Below are 19,167 nucleotides of genomic sequence, written 5' to 3' on the forward strand. Positions count from 1 at the left end.
TGTGAGCCGCGCTCTGTGGGCTAGGGGTGTTTACCCTTCGATCAGCTGCACCTTTTCCAGCAGCTTTCCCATAACTGCTCTCTGTGTCTCTCCAGCCTTGGGGAAAACACCCCCTTCTCTGTCAGTTGGGTCATTTGTATTCTGGCAAACGACCACTTGGCAATTTCCTGGTCTCAACTCCTCTGTTATCACAGGCATTAGAGCTGCATCCTGATTTAAAGAGACTTTCCAAAAACTTATTAGAAATAGCATCCTGAAAAAACGGGACCTGGATTGGGGTACCCTCCGCCACCCCTTTCTCTGTCCCTGAGAAGTCAGCTGTGTGACTGCTCCCCTCCAGGAGGTCAGTCACACAGTTCCTTCTCAAAACCTGTGTCACAGGCTGAGTGCCTGGGTGACAGATGCTGACCCAGCCATCCTGCTAGTGTCCTGGGCATTCTGCCCCAAGTGACTGGTGAGGAGACATTCCTGTACCCCCACTGTTCCTTCCCCCGTTTCCTCCTCTGGGCCTCCTCATAAAACACATTTCTCCATGCTCCCTAGGGATGGTCCTGTCTTTTGTTCAGCTGCAGAGCTCTGCCAGCTAACAACTGGGACAGTTTCCTTAATCACCGACAACACCTCTCCTGCCCCCACACCTGAGGGCATGTTGCCTTCTGCTGGAAAGGAGCTAGTCTCAGCCCCTCCCATACTTGGAAGCACCCTGCTTCCCTTTGTTACAGAGTCACAGGAATCCTCACCCACCTCAGTGGTTTCTGAGATCCCCTGCCCCTTCTCTGGACTCTCCTCTGGGACACATTTCGCTCTGCTCCCTAGAGATGGTTTTGCCTCTGGTTCAGCTGCAACCTGGGCAGTTCTCTCCCTGGCAGGCATTACACCCCCATCCCTTCCCGATGTGGTGTTGCCTCCAGCTTTAATGCAGGAGTTAGAATAATAGAATATCAGGGTTGGAAGAGACCTCAGGAGGTCATCTAGTCTCACCACCCTCCCACCTGGAAGCATGTGGCTTCCCTCAGCTGCAGAAGAATCAAGGAGACTCTCTCCTATTCTCTCAGCAGTTCTGGAGACCTCACCCTTTCCCCTGGGGGTCCCAGCATAACACTGCCTCCTGCTGCAGTCAAATACCTTAACCTGAGCTACACGGAAAATATCATTACCAAGGAGCAGGTCAAATAGGAGATGTTCCATTACCCCCCACAGTCAAAACACTTTCCAAACCTTCTCAAACCACATGGATTTTAGCTAGTGCTATGAAGAATTTGCTTTCGCCCACCCCCACAATCTCTGCCATTCGGCCAGGCAACATACTGACCTTTGGAACCACACTCTGCTTAACCAGAGAGATCTGGGCCCCTGTATCCCTCTGCCCCAAGTATTCCCTGCCATCAAGTTGGACAGCCTTAACATGCTCCGTATCTGGCTCTTCAGAGGCTAAACCTCACAGAACCAATATGGTATGTTCCAATTGCTTGGGGGGTTTCTGTGTTGAGGGCAGCAGAACTAACATGGGCTATTGGTTGCCTGCTTCCTCCTAGCACAGGGCATCTATTCCTCAGGGGATCAGTGGAATTACACTGATAGCACCTTCTGGGCTCTTCCGCTTTTACAGGAGATTTGGGATGAGGGTTGAGGAATGTTTTGGGGTAGGAGAATCATAGAATCATAGAATATCAGGGTTGGAAGGGACCTCAGGAGGTCATCTAGTCCAACCCCCTGCTCAAAGCAGGACCAATCCCCAACTAAATCATCCCAGCCAGGGCTTTGTCAAGCCTGACCTTAAAAACTTCTAAGGAAGGAGATTCCACCACCTCCCTAGGTAACGCATTCCAGTGTTTCACCGCCCTCCTAGTGAAAAAGTTTTTCCTAATATCCAACCTAAACCTCCCCCACTGCAACTTGAGACCATTACTCCTTGTTCTGTCATCTTCTACCACTGAGAACAGTCTAGAGCCATCCTCTTTGGAACCCCCTTTCAGGTAGTTGAAAGCAGCTATCAAATCCCCCCTCATTCTTCTCTTCCGCAGACTAAACAATCCCAGTTCCCTCAGCCTCTCCTCATAAGTCATGTGTTCCAGTCCCCTAATCATTTTTGTTGCCCTCCGCTGGACTCTTTCCAATTTTTCCACATCCTTCTTGTAGTGTGGGGGCCAAAACTGGACACAGTACTCCAGATGAGGCCTCACCAATGTCGAATAGAGGGGAATGATCACGTCCCTCGATCTGCTGGCAATGCTCCCACTTATACATCCCAAAATGCCATTGGCCTTCTTGGAAACAAGGGCACACTGTTGACTGAAATCCAGCTTCTTGTCCACTGTAACCCCTAGGTCCTTTTCTGCAGAACTGCTGCCTAGCCATTCGGTCCCTAGTCTGTAGCCGTGCATTGGATTCTTCCCTCCTAAGTGCAAGATTCTGCACTTGTCCTTGTTGAACCTCATCAGATTTCTTTTGGCCCAGTCGTCTAATTTGCCTAGGGCCCTCTGTATCCTATCCCTACCCTCCAACGTATCTACCTCTCCTCCCTGTTTAGTGTCATCTGCAAATTTGCTGAGGGTGCAATCCACACCATCCTCCAGATCATTTTTGAAGATATTGAACAAAACCGGCCCGAGGACCGACCCCTGGGGCACTCCACTTGACACCGGCTGCCAACTAGACATGGAGCCATTGATCACTACCCGTTGAGCCCGACAATCTAGCCAGCTTTCTATCCGCCTTAACGTCCATTCATCCAGCCTATACTTCTTTAACTTGCTGGCAAGAATACTGTGGGAGACAGTGTCAAAAGCCTTGCTAAAGTCAAGGAACAACACGTCCACCGCTTTCCCCTCATCCACAGAGCCAGTTATCTTGTCATAGAATGTTTAGGCTCCTTCTCTCTTCCCAGGGGCAAAATGGGATCCTCCCTTCCCACCAGTTATCTCAAGTGCTTATATACGAATGCACAAAGCCTTGGAAACAAGCAGGGAGAACTGGAGGTCCTCGTGATGTCAAGGAATTTTGACGTGATTGGAATAACAGAGACTTGGTGGGATAACTCACATGACTGGAGTACTGTCATGGATGGTTATAAACTGTTCAGGAAGGACAGGCAGGGCAGAAAAGGTGGTGGAGTAGCACTGTATGTAAGGGAGCAGTATGACTGCTCAGAGCTCCGGTACGAAACTGCAGAAAAACCTGAGTGTCTCTGGATTAAGTTTAGAAGTGTGAGCAACAAGAGTGATGTCGTGGTGGGAGTCTGCTATAGACCACCGGACCAGGGGGATGAGGTGGACGAGGCTTTCTTCCGGCAACTCGCAGAAGCTACTAGATCGCACGCCCTGGTTCTCATGGGTGACTTTAATTTTCCTGATATCTGCTGGGAGAGCAATACAGCGGTGCATAGACAATCCAGGAAGTTTTTGGAAAGCATAGGGGACAATTTCCTGGTGCAAGTGCTGGAGGAGCCAACTAGGGGGGGAGCTTTTCTTAACCTGCTGCTCACAAACTGGGAAGAATTAGTGGGGGAAGCAAAAGTGGATGGGAATCTGGGAGGCAGTGACCATGAGTTGGTTGAGTTCAGGATCCTGCCACAGGGAAGAAAGGTAAGCAGCAGGATACGGACCCTGGACTTCAGGAAAGCAGACTTCGACTCCCTCAGGGAACGGATGGGTAGGATCCCCTGGGGGACTAACATGAAGGGGAAGGGAGTCCAGGAGAGCTGGCTGTATTTCAAGGAATCCCTGTTGAGGTTACAGGGACAAACCATCCCGATGAGTCGAAAGAATAGTAAATATGGCAGGCGACCAGCTTGGCTTAACGGTGAAATCCTAGCGGATCTTAAACATAAAAAAGAAGCTTACAGGAAGTGGAAGGTTGGACATATGACCAGGGAAGTGTATAAAAATATTGCTCGGGCATGTAGGAATGAAATCAGGAGGGCCAAATCGCACCTGGAGCTGCAGCTAGCAAGAGATGTCAAGAGTAAGAAGAAGGGTTTCTTCAGGTATGTTGGCAACAAGAAGAAAGCCAAGGAAAGTGTGGGCCCCTTACTGAATGAGGGAGGCAACCTCGTGACAGAGGATGTGGAAAAAGCTAATGTACTCAATGCTTTTTTTGCCTCTGTCTTCACTAACAAGGTCAGCTCCCAGACTGCTGCGCTGGGCATCACAACATGGGGAGTAGATGGCCAGCCCTCTGTGGAGAAAGAGGTGGTTAGGGACTATTTAGAAAAGCTGGACGTACACAAGTCCATGGGGCCAGACGAGTTGCATCCGAGAGTGCTAAAGGAATTGGCGGCTGTGATTGCAGAGCCATTGGCCATTATCTTTGAAAACTTGTGGCGAACGGGGGAAGTCCCTGATGACTGGAAAAAGGCTAATGTAGTGCCAATCTTTAAAAAAGGGAAGAAGGAGGATCCTGGGAACTACAGGCCAGTCAGCCTCACCTCAGTCCCCGGAAAAAATCATGGAGCAGGTCCTCAAAGAATCAATTCTGAAGCACTTACATGAGAGGAAAGTGATCAGGAACATTCAGCATGGATTCACCAAGGGAAGGTCATGCCTGACTAATCTAATCGCCTTCTATGATGAGATTACTAGTTCTGTGGATGAAGGGAAAGCAGTGGACGTGTTGTTTCTTGACTTTAGCAAAGCTTTTGACACAGTATTCTTGTCAGCAAGTTAAAGAAGTATGGGCTGGATGAATGCACTATAAGGTGGGTAGAAAGCTGGCTAGATTGTCGGGCTCAACGGGTAGTGATCAATGGCTCCATGTTTAGTTGGCAGCCGGTGTCAAGTGGAGTGCCCCAGGGGTCGGTCCTGGGGCGGTTTTGTTCAAGATCTTCATAAATGATCTGGAGGATGGTGTGGATTGCACTCTCAGCAAATTTGCGGATGATACTAAACTGGGAGGAGTGGTAGATACGCTGGAGGGCAGGGATAGGATACAGAGGGACCTAGACAAATTGGAGGATTGGGCCAAAAGAAATCTGATGAGGTTCAATAAGGATAAGTGCAGGGTCCTGCACTTAGGACTGAAGAACCCAATGCACCGCTACAGACTAGGGACTGAATGGCTAGGCAGCAGTTCTGCAGAAAAGGACCTAGGGGTGACAGTGGACGAGAAGCTGGATATGAGTCAGCAGTGTGCCCTTGTTGCCAAGAAGGCCAATGGCATTTTGGGATGTATAGGTAGGGGCATTGCCAGCAGATCGAGGGATGTGATCGTTCCCCTCTATTCGACATTGGTGAGGCCTCATCTGGAGTACTGTGTCCAGTTTTGGGCCCCACACTACAAGAAGGATGTGGAAAAATTGGAGAGAGTCCAGCGAAGGGCAACAAAAATGATTAGGGGTCTGGAACACATGACTTATGAGGAGAGGCGGAGGGAACTGGGATTGTTTAGTCTGAAGAAGAGAAGAATGAGGGGGGATTTGATAGCTGCTTTCAGCTACCTGAAAGGGGGTTCCAAAGAGGATGGATCTAGACTGTTCTCAGTGATAGCAGATGACAGGACAAGGAGTAATGGTCTCAAGTTGCAGTGGGGGAGGTTTAGGTTGGATATTAGGAAAAACTTTTTCACCAGGAGGGTGGTGAAACACTGGAATGCGTTACCTAGGGAGGTGGTGGAATCTCCTTCCTTAGAGGTTTTTAAGGTCAGGCTTGACAAAGCCCTGGCTGGGATGATTTAGTTGGGGATTGGTCCTGCTTTGAGCAGGGGTTGGACAAGATGACCTCCTAAGGTCCCTTCCAACCCTGATATTCTATGATTCAGTTTTAAACCCCTCTTTCTGTGGCCTGCCCTCAATAGACGCCTGATTCTGTTCAAAGGCATCAGCTAAAAGGGCCAGCTCCTCCCCAGACTTTCCAGCTTTGTCCCACAGACACTGGGTCACGTCCGCCTCACATGTGCCTAGGAAATGCCCTTGAGCAACAAGATCCAGCATTCCCTCAAAACCTGCCACCTCTTTGCCCCTCACCCATTTTCCCAACAAATCTTCCATGTTGTTCACATATTCCCCATCACTCATCCCAATGTCCCTCTTAAGTTTCCTAAATCTAACTCTATATGTTTCAGGGTAATCTGAAAACTTCACTAAAGAGTATCTTTAAATTTACAATAGTCTAAAGCATCTTCAATAGGCATTCTGTTGAATACATTTTGAGCTTTACCAGTTAATTTCACAATCAGGGTAGGAACTCTCTTATCATCCGGGATTTCATGTATCACATACAGCCTGTCGAAGGTAGTCTGATATACAGCAATATCATCCTCCTCACTGTATCAGGACATAAGTGTTCCCACTTCTGGATTTTTGGAGTGATGGGAGTCATTGGGGTCGGGGGGTTCTGGTTCTGCTTCTTTAGCAGATCCACTTGGTGTTTTCACTCTCTTTCTCTTCCATGGCCCTTCTGTGTGCAGCTTCCTCCCTGACTGTCCTTAGCCACTGCACTTAAGACTCACTTAAAATCACAAATATCAGTGCTTTAAATGTGAACTTCACTTGGAGTAACAAGCCGTACATACTCCCTGCTCACTGCGCCACTGTGATGAACATAAATTAAGTTTCAGAGTAGCAGCCGTGTTAGTCTGTATTTGCAAAAAGAAAAGGAGTACTAGTGGCACCTTAGAGACTAACAAATTTATTTGAGCATAAGCTTTCGTGAGCTACAGCTCACTGTAGCTCACGAAAGCTTATGCTCAAATAAATTTGTTAGTCTCTAAGGTGCCACAAGTACTCCTTTTTCTTTTTGTAAATTAAGTTGTCATGGGATAGGAGGGAAGATCCTCTCATGGACTGAGAACTGGTTAAAAGACAGGGAACAAAGGGTAGGAATAAATGGTAAATTTTCAGAATGGAGAGGGGTAACTAGTGGTGTTCCCTAAGGGTCAGTCCTAGGACCAATCCTATTCAATTTATTCAAAAATGATCTGGAGAAAGGGGTAAACAATGAGGTGGCAAAGTTTGCAGACGATACTAAACTGCTCAAGATAGTTAAGACCAAAGCAGACTGTGAAGAACTTCAAAAAGATCTCACAAAACTAAGTGACTGGGCAACAAAATGGCAAATGAAGTTTAATGTGGATAAATGTAAAGTAATGCACAATGGAAAAAATAACCCTAACTATACATGCACTATGATGGGGGCTAATTTAGCTACAATTGATTGGGAGAAAGATCTTGGAGTCATCGTGGATAGTTCTCTGAAGACATCCACGCAGTGTGCAGTGGCAGTCAAAAAACGAAACGGGATGTTAGGAATCATTAAAAAAGGGATAGAGAATAAGACGGAGAATATCTTATTGCCCTTATATAAATCCATGGTACGCCCACATCTTGAATACTGCGTACAGATGTGGTCTCCTCATCTCAAAAAAGATATACTGGCATTAGAAAAGGTTCAGAGAAGGGCAACTAAAATGATTAGGGGTTTTGAATGAGTCCCCTATGAGGAGCGATTAAAGAGGCTAGGACTTTTCAGCTTGGAAAAGAGGAGATTAAGGGGGGATATGACAGAGGTCTATAAAATCATGAGTGGTGTGGAGAAAGTGAATAAGGAAAAGTTATTTACTTGTTCCCATAATATAAGAACTAGGGGCCACCAAATGAAACTAATGGGCAGCAGGTTTAAAACAAATAAAAGGAAGTTCTTCTTCACTCAGCGCACAGTCAACGTGTGGAACTCCTTGCCCGAGGAGGTTGTGAAGGCTAGGACTATAACAGGGTTTAAAAGAACCTCCATGAATTTATCTAGTTCTAAGTCCATTAATGGCTATTAGCCAGGATGGGTAAGGAATGGTGTCCCTAGCCTCTGTTTGTCAGAGGGTGGAGATGGATGTCAGGAGAGAGATCACTTGATCATTACCTGTTAGGTTCACTCCCTCTGGGGCACCTGGCATTGGCCACTGTCGGTAGACAGGATACTGGGCTGGATGGACCTTTGGTCTGACCCAGTAAGGCCATTCTTATGTTCCCCTCTGGTGTTATCTAGACTGGTGATCGGCTAGGCCACCCCAATCCTTACCTCTGGGAGCCAGCCTGACCCTGCTCTGCTGTGAGAACCCCCACTCCTGGGCTGTTCACGTACGGCCTCTGGCATGTAAGCTGCTCCCAGCTACTTGCCACCAAATGACACGAGCCAATATCTCCGGTCCCAGACACAACCCTAGGAACCTGCATCTTGCAGTGTCCAGTTATGTCTGCTGGACGCTGCAAGCTTATAAGAGTTTGTCAGTTTAACAAAGAAATTGATATGTACCAGGCTTGTTATCCCAAGGGGAGCCTCTGACATACTTCAAAACAAACACACGGCTTCAGGTAGAACAAACATACAGATTTATTAAATATAAAGATAGATTTTAAGTGATTATAAGTCAAAGCAAAACAAGTCGGATTTGGTCAAATGAAATAAAAGCAAAACGCATTCTAAGCTGATCTTAACACCTTCAGTGCCCTTACAAACATAGACGCTTCTCACCACAGGCTGGCTGGTCACTTTTCAGTCAGGCTCTCCCCTCTGATCAGCATTTCAGTCTCTTGGTGGTGGTGGTGTCTGTAGCTGTAGGTGGAAGAGAGACAGAGCCTGGCAAAATGTCTCTCCCTTTTATCATGTTCTTTCTTCCCTCTTGGCTTTGCCCCCACACCCCACTTCAGGGTCAGGTGAGCATTATCTCATCGTAGTCCCTGTGACGAAGAGGGACTGTTCTTAATGTTTCCTCTGAATAGTGTGGGGGTGCCTCAGTTTCCCCTAGGCAGTTCTTAAGTATCTAGGCGGTGGGATAAGGGTGTATGATCCTTGCAGAGCCCTAGAGGGCAGGTGTGTGCAGGGGTCTGGACACAGAGAATGGCCGACACCCTGTTTACTGGCAACTGATGGCCTGGCCCTTCCCCCCTGCAAGGTGAGAGCTAAAGGGTTGGAGAACAAAGGAATCAGGTGACCTCCTGGCCGGGGAAAGGGACAAAGCCCAGAGGAGGAGGGGCTGGAGGGAGTTTCAGTTTGGGGCTGGTTGGGGACATGAAGTGAAGGGAAGATGGGGTTGTCTGGCTCACTGCCCCCCAAAATGGACCCAGCTGAGGGGTCCTGTTCTCTGCACCTACAAGCTCTGTTTTAGACCATGTTCCTGTCATCTAATAAACCTTCTGTTTTACTGGCTGGCTGAGAGTCATGTCTGACTGCGGAGTTGGGGGGCAGGACCCTCTGGCTTCCCCAGGACCCCGCCTGGGCGGACTCGCTGGGGGAAGCGCACGGAGGGGCAGAGGACGCTGAATGCTCTGAGGTCAGACCCAGGAAGGTGGAAGCTGTGTGAGCTGTGTGTCCTGCAGACACTCTGCTCCCAGAGAGGAGACTTCCCCAGAGTCCTGAATGGCTTCGTAGGGAGCAGTTCCAGAGCATCGCCCAGGGACTCCGTGAGAGTCCCAAACTGACCAAAGGAAGGGGGGTGACTCACTCGAGAGTCCAACAGATCCTTTGCTGCTGCCTAGGTCAGCTGCTGCCTAGGTCAGTATCGTTTGCTCCTGTGAGGCTGGGCTGGGTTTGTCCCATACATGCCCTGATGAGGTGTGAACTGCCCCTCTGTTCCTGGAGAGTTTTGCCTGGGCTTGTTTTAAGCCATGAGGACACATTTTCAGCCTCATAACTGTATACATGAAATTATAACCTTATTATAACATTACTGTAACAATTACTACAACATCACTATAACAACCATGCTCAGTGCATTATGAGCCTTCCAAAGACTCCCAACATGACAAACTTTGCATTGGATACCCCACAATCATTTTATAAAGATGAACATGGGGGTGTAGCGTGTTCCCCGAGGTACAGAGCGTCACAGACACAAAAATCCAATCCTGTTCTTAAAAATGGTAAATTTTATTAAAAACAAAAAGAAAGAAAATGCATCTGGAACTTAAGCTTACAAGTAAAATGAAAGCACCTGGGTTTAGCACAGAGGAGTCCACAAGCCATGAAGAAATCAAAGAGACAAACCTCATCACATCTCCCTCGACATTCCCTGACCTACTCACATATTTGGGGTTTCAAAATGGGTAGTTTCTTTGTATGATTTAATGATTTTTCATACCTGGCGCAAGCTTCTTACAGCACTGCTGCTCTGTGTCTCCTCTCCAGGAGAACAACCACAGACAGACAGAAGGGGAGTCTTGTTTCAATGTTAAAAAAGTCCTGGCCTTCCCGTTGGCCCTTTTGGCCAGGTGCCCACTCACTGCCTTTCACCTGTGCATAGCAGCGAGACTTTTTAACCCTTTACAGCAGGGGTCTCAAACTCAGTTTACCTTAGGGCCAGTCCTCAAGTCCTCCTAGCGGGCCAATAATGTCACTGAAGATGGTGTTCAGACAAGAAAATGTTTATCTTGTATTGTTTCTTCTTCTTCTTCTAGTCTTCGAAATAATAACACTGTCATACAACGTTATACACTTCTTCGCCTGCCTGAGAGTTTTTAGGGTTGGCCAGACACCCGGCAACGCTTCGGCTCTGTCCGGTTGTTGATGTTTGGCCTCCGTGAGGGAGCAGCTGACACCTTCGGGCTGCCGCGAGGTGGGCGTCAGACTGCTGTGTTCAGGATTTGGACTTGTTTATATTCATTGCGGGAAAAAGTGACGCTGCCTCCGTGGCTGACTCTGCCTGGCGACTAGTGATGGTATCTCTGTCCCTCTCCCCAGCCAATGGGAGCTGGGGGGGCGGCGCCTGCAGCAGACAGAGCCGCCAGCATGTCTGCATGGGTCTCTCCTCCGCGGGCTGCAGTGGGGAGGTTCTCAGGCTGCAGATGGCCCGTGGGCCGGGACTTTGAGACCCCTGCTTTACAGGTAAAGCAAGTAGAGAACAGCTACCAAGAGGGATTTTATAGCTAACTGGCTGACTGGGTGTCCACAAAAGGGAGCTACCTCCCCCCACCCCCATCCCAACATTAAATGACATTTTTGCAAGAAATTTTCTGTTGAATCAAAGAGCCACTTTTCGTAGAAAAAAGAGAGAGAACAAAGCTGGACCAGCTGTTGCTGGGGTGGTTCGGAGAAGAGGGCCTGGAGGGTGCTTTCTGAGAAGGGTAGGGGTTCTGGTCACGGCTCACGGGGAACTTTGGGTGTGGACTCTGAGGAACATTCCCATAGCTAGGGCCAGCCTGGGGGGGTGGGGGGTGCTGGACCCCCTGGATTCTGACCAGCCCTTGGGGTGTCAGATCTGAACTCCCCCTACAGGTCCCCTGGCTCCCAGTTCAGTCTCTCTCTGTAGTCTATAAGAATTGGCCAGTATCCCTTGAAGTAGTCTGTGAGCACTCCAGTGGCGCTCTCTGTCTTCTCTGTTCCAACCCCCGCAGTCCCTGCGGAGAGGCAAGGCTGGGTGTAGCTAGGCTCGCATGGTGTCCATGGTTAGGCAGACAGGGTGATTTGAGCCCACTGTGCCCGTGTGGTTTCTTCCAATTATATTTGCTGTGTAAAGAGCAACAGACCCAGCGCACAGCTTGGCTAATTTCAGACCCACTGACTCTGAGTAGCACGAGCCATGAGTAGCAGAGCAAGCTAAGCCGGCATAAACAGCCCACCCTGTCCGGAGGTGAGGGATCAAAACCAGCCTGGTGCTTCCCCAGATCATCCAGCTAGGCATGCAGAGGTTGGGGCTGCTCTAGCTGCAGTGCTGGAATGACAACTCTCTGCCTTGTCTTCCCCCCCACCCCCTCCCAGCAGGGGCCTGGCACCTTGGTTTGAAGGACACGGTACCTCACTGGGAATGCATCCAGCTGGGAATTAGCACAAAGCCTGTGGCATCAGGCAGAGAACATTTAATCCACACACTCGCCCAGGGGACTTGGCTGAACATCTCTGGAGAAGCAGCTAATTATAATGTTAAATGAAAGTGAAGCAAAACCCGCCACACGGCTGGAGTTGCCCTGTGTTCCCAGAGACCTGGAAGAAAACATAAAATCATCACTAATAAAGTTTGCAACTGAGCCAAAGACTCGGGGAGTGGTGAATGATGGAGAGGACAGGTCATCAACAGCGATCTGGTCACTTGGCAACTGGGTGCACACGTGAGGGTTTTATTTTAACAGTCTTTCTTGTTTCCCTTACCATGAGCTGGAGAGAGTCTTTACAGGAAACCCCCCACATCTGAGAGTCTCTTCGATGATAAGCACTGGCCTTCTGGGGAGAAGAGAAGAGGTGAGTTGAGATGGGCTGGGGCTGTTGTTAAAATCCAATCTCATTTCCTGAAGACTAACAAGGTATAGACAAGGGGGAAGAGCAGCAAAGACTGGAAATGCAGCTTCTGTCTGTAACTCTTCTGCCCGTCAGAGTTGGCAGCAACAAGGGCCGGGTTCAGTATCTAGGGGATCCATTCCAATAACACAATGCAAACCGGCTCGATCCCCCACCCAGTGACCTAGGACAAATATATACCACCCCCGCTGGGCACCTCCAAGAGGCAATACTTCCCCTCCCGCAAGCACAGAGTCTGAGCGTAGCAAAAAGCCTTTTAATAACAGAGAGAAACAATGTGGCATTATGTTGGGGAAACACCACCAACAGGATTCATAACACAACCCATGAGCAAAAAACCCACCCCAAGCAAATTGGGGCGTGTCCTTTCCCTTGGGTTCTTGAGTCCAGCAACCCCAAATCACCCAAAGTCCCAAAAGTCCAGTGACCCAAAAGTCTCTGTCCCTGGTCAGGGCAACCCCAGAGTTCAAAAGTTTATCTGCAGAGCTTTACCTCCCAAGGTGGGTGGAGATCGGGGGCGGGGGAAAGAGAGAGGTAAGGGGCACCTTACATGATCTGAAGCTGACCGTCCCACAGCTCCATAGGCCTTTGCTCCGCTCCGCTCCACCAGCTGCCCCACAAACTGCTTCGCTCGGCTCCGCGTCCCACAAGCAGCTCCTGCTGTCCTATGAACTGCTCCACCAGCCTGTCCACAAGGCACTCCAGCCCTCCTGCAAACTGCTCCACAATACGAAAGCTTATGCTCAAATAAATTGGTTAGTCTCTAAGGTGCCACAAGTACTCCTTTTCTTTTTGCGAATACAGACTAACACGGCTGCTACTCTGAAACCTGTCATTATGCAAGATGCTCCACAATATATCTTCTGGCTCCCCCACTACTTAACACAACACTCAATGATTTCAGCTGTTAGGTGAATTCAGCTTGTAGTAGGGGAGCCTCAGTGCTGGTGCACTATTAGCTCAAAGTGAATTCAGCTCAGCAGCCTGTAACTAGACTCCTCATGGAATCAAAATTAGCTCTGATATTCCACAGTGGAGAGAGAAGAAAGTTCAATTAGCACATAAGGCCCTCCCCAAGGGGCCCATGCCACTAACTATCAATACTTGTCCCCAGCCTCTCTCAATTCACAGAGTTTTGGAACCCATGACCCTTGCCTAGCGAGTGCTACTTAGGTGATGGCGAGTCCCTCCATCATAACAAAAGGCCAAGTACAGTTCCAAGCACAGTTCCCATTATCAGGATAATAACAATTTATTCTTCCTGCCCCAATAACAGGGACACTGGGGATCCCACAGCAGCCAAATGTGGGCAGCTATGGCCTCATTCTAGGTGGGGTGGGTGTGCCTATGCATATGAGATCAGCCCCTGAAGTTCTTTTCCACAACTTGCCACACCTCACCACCAGGTGTCAGGGTGGAGCTCCTCCTGACACTGCTTACATGTCAGGTTTCAGAGTAACAGCCGTGTTAGTCTGTATCCGCAAAAAGAAAAGGAGTACTTGTGGCACCTTAGCGACTAACCAATTTATTTGAGCATAAGCTTTCGTGAGCTACAGCTCACTTCCGATGCATCCGATGAAGTGAGCTGTAGCTCACGAAAGCTTATACTCAAATAAATTGGTTAGTCTCTAAGGTGCCACAAGTATTCTTTTTCTTTTTGCTTACATGTCTTTAGCTTTGACTCTCATTTGTAAGCTCACTGCTGGAAACACAGGCCAGCACATGGTTTTATCAGCCAGTCTGAGACCTGGCAAACTTGTATAAGCGTAGGGCTGTTTGGGGCATTGCTTTTAACTGTTTTTCTGGTCACAGTGTTGCAAAATAGACAGTCCTGGCTGGCTAAGCCAGACTCTGATTAGACAGAAGGAAAAAGGAGAGAGATGGGAAAGAAAAAAAAAAAAAAGCTAAGGTAGGGGGAGAAAAGGACACACGGAAGGGAGGGAGGACAAAGTGTCATATCCCAGGTGATGATTGGGATTTAACCAGAGCTGGTGGAGGTGTGTCACGGAGCCACAGACCCAGTGCTCTGGAGCAGCTCTGGAGCAGTCCCTGGGAGACCCCTTCAGTGTGCCAGCCCCCTTAGGTCTCGCTCTGTCGCTAGGGCAAGCCACTCGGCTTCACCACCTCTTTGGTCCAACCCTTGAAGCCTTCAGCACCCCTGCTTCATGTTGTGAGCTCCCTGCAGCAAGTCGTCCTGAGCTGGGCACTGGAGAGAGACTTATACACCCAAAGGGAGCAGTGCATCCACCTCCAGCATCTGCAGTGACATTCAGCCAGCGTGGTAAAAACAGTCGGGTTTATTAGATGTCTGGAACATGGTGTAGACCACCCTTGGTTAGCTCAGAGAATAGGAAGTTACTGCTTGGTCCATCTTGGGCAGCCCAGAGCCCTCTGACCTCTCTTCTGTCCCACTTCAGGAGACTCCTGCTTCCAGTAGCCCAAACTTAACAACCCCCCACCGGGCCCCTCCTCAGTCCTTGTTCTTGTTCCTGGGCAAACACAGCTGGCTTCCTGCAGAGGGGGTGGCTGTCCATGGTCATTAGTTGCTAGGCACCAAATGTCCACGCAATTGGAGTGGCCATTGTCATCTTGGACTGTCCATGGACATGGGTCCCAGGCCCCAGATGGCCAGGCATCAGTCACATCTGGAACTCTGCAACCTTCCCCCCCCCCCCGCCCCCCGTTAACCATGCAGCACATAGGGGAAACTGAGGCACACACAGTATTCATATAAAATATTACAGAGAATTCCCCCTCCGTCACAAGATGTCATTGTGATCCCTATCTCTGACCTGGCCTTGTCAGGACACCTCTCAGGATCAGGACGAAGAAGGGACTGTGTTGTCACAGTAGAACCCAGAGTCCCAGGGTTGCAGCTATGACGGTGAAGCTCCCTCCTGCCCCTTCGTTTGTCGTTCAGTCAGCCAGCATTGCGGTAGCCAGCTTTCCCCCCAGAGGCTCTTTCTGAGGACTCCAAAAGGAATTTGATGTCAAGGAATTATGATGTGATTGGAATAACAGAGACTTGGTGGGATAACTCACATGACTGGAGTACTGTCATGGATGGATATAAACTGTTCAGGAAGGACAGGCAGGGCAGAAAAGGTGGGGGAGTAGCACTGTATGTAAGGGAGCAGTATGACTGCTCAGAGCTCCGGTATGAAACTGCAGAAAAACCTGAGTGTCTCTGAATTAAGTTTAGAAGTGTGAGCAACAAGAGTGATGTAGTGGTGGGAGTCTGCTATAGACCACCGGACCAGGGGGATGAGGTGGACGAGGCTTTCTTCCGGCAACTCGCAGAAGCTACTAGATCGCACGCCCTGGTTCTCATGGGTGACTTTAATTTTCCTGATATCTGCTGGGAGAGCAATACAGCGGTGCATAGACAATCCAGGAAGTTTTTGGAAAGCGTAGGGGACAATTTCCTGGTGCAAGTGCTGGAGGAGCCAACTAGGGGGGGAGCTTTTCTTAACCTGCTGCTCACAAACCGGGTAGAATTAGTGGGGGAAGCAAAAGTGGATGGGAATCTGGGAGGCAGTGACCATGAGTTGGTTGAGTTCAGGATCCTGACGCAGGGAAGAAAGGTAAGCAGCAGGATACGGACCCTGGACTTCAGGAAAGCAGACTTCGACTCCCTCAGGGAACGGATGGGTAGGATCCCCTGGGGGACTAACATGAAGGGAAAAGGAGTCCAGGAGAGTTGGCTGTATTTCAAGGAATCCCTGTTGAGGTTACAGGGACAAACCGTCCCGATGAGTCGAAAGAATAGTAAATATGGCAGGCGACCAGCTTGGCTTAACGGTGAAATCCTAGCGGATCTTAAACATAAAAAAGAAGCTTACAAGAAGTGGAAGGTTGGACATATGACCAGGGAAGAGTATAAAAATATTGCTCGGGCATGTAGGAATGAAATCAGGAGGGCCAAATCGCACCTGGAGCTGCAGCTAGCAAGAGATGTCAAGAGTAAGAAGAAGGGTTTCTTCAGGTATGTTGGCAACAAGAAGAAAGCCAAGGAAAGTGTGGGCCCCTTACTGAATGAGGGAGGCAACCTCGTGACAGAGGATGTGGAAAAAGCTAATGTGCTCAATGCTTTTTTTGCCTCTGTCTTCATTAACAAGGACAGCTTCCTGACTCCTGCACTGGGCATCACAACATGGGGAGTAGATGGCCAGCCCTCTGTGGAGAAAGAGGTGGTTAGGGACTATTTAGAAAAGCTGGACGTGCACAAGTCCATGGGGCCGGACGAGTTGCATCCGAGAGTGCTGAAGGAATTGGCGGCTGTGATTGCAGAGCCATTGGCCATTATCTTTGAAAACTCGTGGCGAATGGGGGAAGTCCCAGATGACTGGAAAAAGGCTAATGTAGTGCCAATCTTTAAAAAAGGGAAGAAGGAGGATCCTGGGAACTACAGGCCAGTCAGCCTCACCTCAGTCCCCGGAAAAATCATGGAGCAGGTCCTCAAAGAATCAATCCTGAAGCACTTACATGAGAGGAAAGTGATCAGGAACAGTCAGCATGGATTCACCAAGGGTAGGTCATGCCTGACTAATCTAATAGCCTTCTATGATGAGATTACTGATTCTGTGGATGAAGGGAAAGCAGTGGATGTATTGTTTCTTGACTTTAGCAAAGCTTTTGACACGGTCTCCCACAGTATTCTTGTCAGCAAGTTAAAGAAGGATGGGCTGGATGAATGCACTATAAGGTGGGTAGAAAGTTGGCTAGATTGTCGGGCTCAACGGGTAGTGATCAATGGCTCCATGTCTAGTTGGCAGCCGGTGTCAAGTGGAGTGCCCCAGGGGTCGGTCCTGGGGCCGGTTTTGTTCAATATCTTCATAAATGATCTGGAGGATGGTGTGGATTGCTCTCTCAGCAAATTTGCGGATGATACTAAACTGGGAGGAGTGGTAGATACGCTGGAGGGCAGGGATAGGATACAGAGGGACCTAGACAAATTGGAGGATTGGGCCAAAAGAAACCTGATGCGGTTCAATAAGGATAAGTGCAGGGTACTGCACTTAGGACGGAAGAACCCAATGCACCGCTACAGACTAGGGACCGAATGGCTAGGCAGCAGTTCTGCGGAAAAGGACCTAGGGGTGACAGTGGACGAGAAGCTGGATATGAGTCAGCAGTGTGCCCTTGTTGCCAAGAAGGCCAATGGCATTTTGGGCTGTATAAGTAGGGGCATAGCGAGCAGATCGAGGGACGTGATCGTTCCCCTCTATTCGACATTGGTGAGGCCTCATCTGGAGTACTGTGTCCAGTTTTGGGCCCCACACTACAAAAAGGACGTGGATAAATTGGAGAGAGTCCAGCGAAGGGCAACAAAAATGATTAGGGGTCTGGAACACATGACTTATGAGGAGAGGCTGAGGGAACTGGGATTGTTTAGTCTGCGGAAGAGAAGAATGAGGTGGGATTTGATAGCTGCTTTCAACTACCTGAAAGGGGATTCCAAAAAGGATGGATCTAGACTGTTCTCCTTGATAACAGATGACAGAACAAGGAGTAATGGTCTCAAGTTGCAGTGGGAGAGATTTAGGTTGGATATTAGGAAAGCTTTTTCACCAAGAGGGTGGTGAAACACTGGAATGCGTTACCTAGGGAGGTGGTAGAATCTCCTTCCTTGGAAGTTTTTAAGGTCAGGCTTGACAAAGCCTTGGCTGGGATGATTTGATTGGGGATTGGTCCTGGTTTGAGCAGGGGGTTGGACTAGATGACCTCCTGAGGTCCCTTCCAACCCTGATATTCTATGATTCTATGATTCTATGAAAAGGGAGTGACAAGCTAAATAGCTTGTCACCTCATGATGTTGTCCACTAGTTAGGACCAATATCTGACACACCAATTTTGGTTCACTGATTTCTGGTCCCACACGTCTCTTGTTTACTGGGCATGATCTTAACACAGTCCTGGAGTTCTATCAGTCGGCCTTTTCGTTTGGTCTACTTCCGCCTTTCTGACTCCCTTTGTCACTCTAGGTTATTGTGATGCTGTCTGAACTTTCACTTCCTTTTCACAGGTCAGATCACACTTAGGATCAAGTTACAGGCCCAGTGATTACAACAACCCCCTCTTCCTTGCGCCCCGGCCCTACCTGGGCTCTAGGGGCCAAGCGGGTGCCTGGAGGAGTGTAAGCTGCAGGGTGTTGGGCTTACAGGGCCCTGTGCGGGGCGTTGGCGTGCGGGGCATTGGCGTGCTCCGGTGTGCGGGGCGTTGGCGTGCTCTAGCGTGCGGGGCGTTGGTGTGCTCCGGCGTGTGGGGCGTTGGCGTGCGGGGCGTTGGCGTGCTCCGGCGTGCGGGGCGTTGGCGTGCTCCGGCGTGTGGGGCGTTGGCGTGCGGGGTGTTGGCGTGCTCCAGCGTGCGGGGCGTTGGCGTGTGGGGCGTTGGCGTGCTCCGGTGTGCGGGGCGTTGGCGTGCGGAGTGTTGGCGTGCTCCAGCTTGCGGGGCGTTGGCGTGCTCCGGCGTGTGGGGCGTTGGCGTGCGGGGCGTTGCCGTGCTCCGGCGTGCGGGGAGTTGGCGTGCTCCGGTGTGCGGGGCGTTGGCGTGCGGGGCGTTGGCGTGCTCCGGCGTGCGGGGCGTTGGCGTGCTCCGGCGTGTGGGGCGTTGGCGTGCGGGGCGTTGGCGTGCTCCGGCGTGCGGGGCGTTGGCGTGCTCCGGCGTGTGGGGCGTTGGCATGTGGGGCATTGGCGTGCTCCGGCGTGCGGGGTGTTGGCGTGCTCCGGTGTGCGGGGCGTTGGCGTGTGGGGCGTTGGCGTGCTCCGGCGTGCGGGGCGTTGGCATGCGGGGCGTTGGCGTGCTCCGGCGTGCGGGGCGTTGGCGTGTGGGGCGTTGGCGTGCTCCGGCGTGCGGGGCGTTGGCGTGCGGGGCATTGGCGTGCTCCGGCGTGCGGGGCATTGGCGTGCTCCGGCGTGCGGGGCGTTGGCGTGCGGGGCATTGGCGTGCTCCG

At 50.1% G+C, this 19,167-nt stretch overlaps 1 long non-coding RNA gene across 1 annotated transcript; it reads right to left on the reverse strand.

Moving 5' to 3' along the window:
• Positions 1 to 11,665: 11,665 nt before the first annotated feature.
• Positions 11,666 to 18,370, reverse strand: LOC122461607. The gene is made up of 3 exons (XR_006283615.1): positions 18,316 to 18,370; positions 12,069 to 12,140; positions 11,666 to 11,903 (listed from the first exon to the last, which is right to left on the reverse strand). It is a non-coding gene; the product is annotated as an uncharacterized LOC122461607 (long non-coding RNA).
• Between the last annotated feature and the right edge of the window lie 797 nt (positions 18,371 to 19,167).

The sequence above is a fragment of the Chelonia mydas genome, chromosome 1, assembly GCF_015237465.2.
Source record: "Chelonia mydas isolate rCheMyd1 chromosome 1, rCheMyd1.pri.v2, whole genome shotgun sequence".
NCBI lineage: Eukaryota > Metazoa > Chordata > Testudines > Cheloniidae > Chelonia > Chelonia mydas.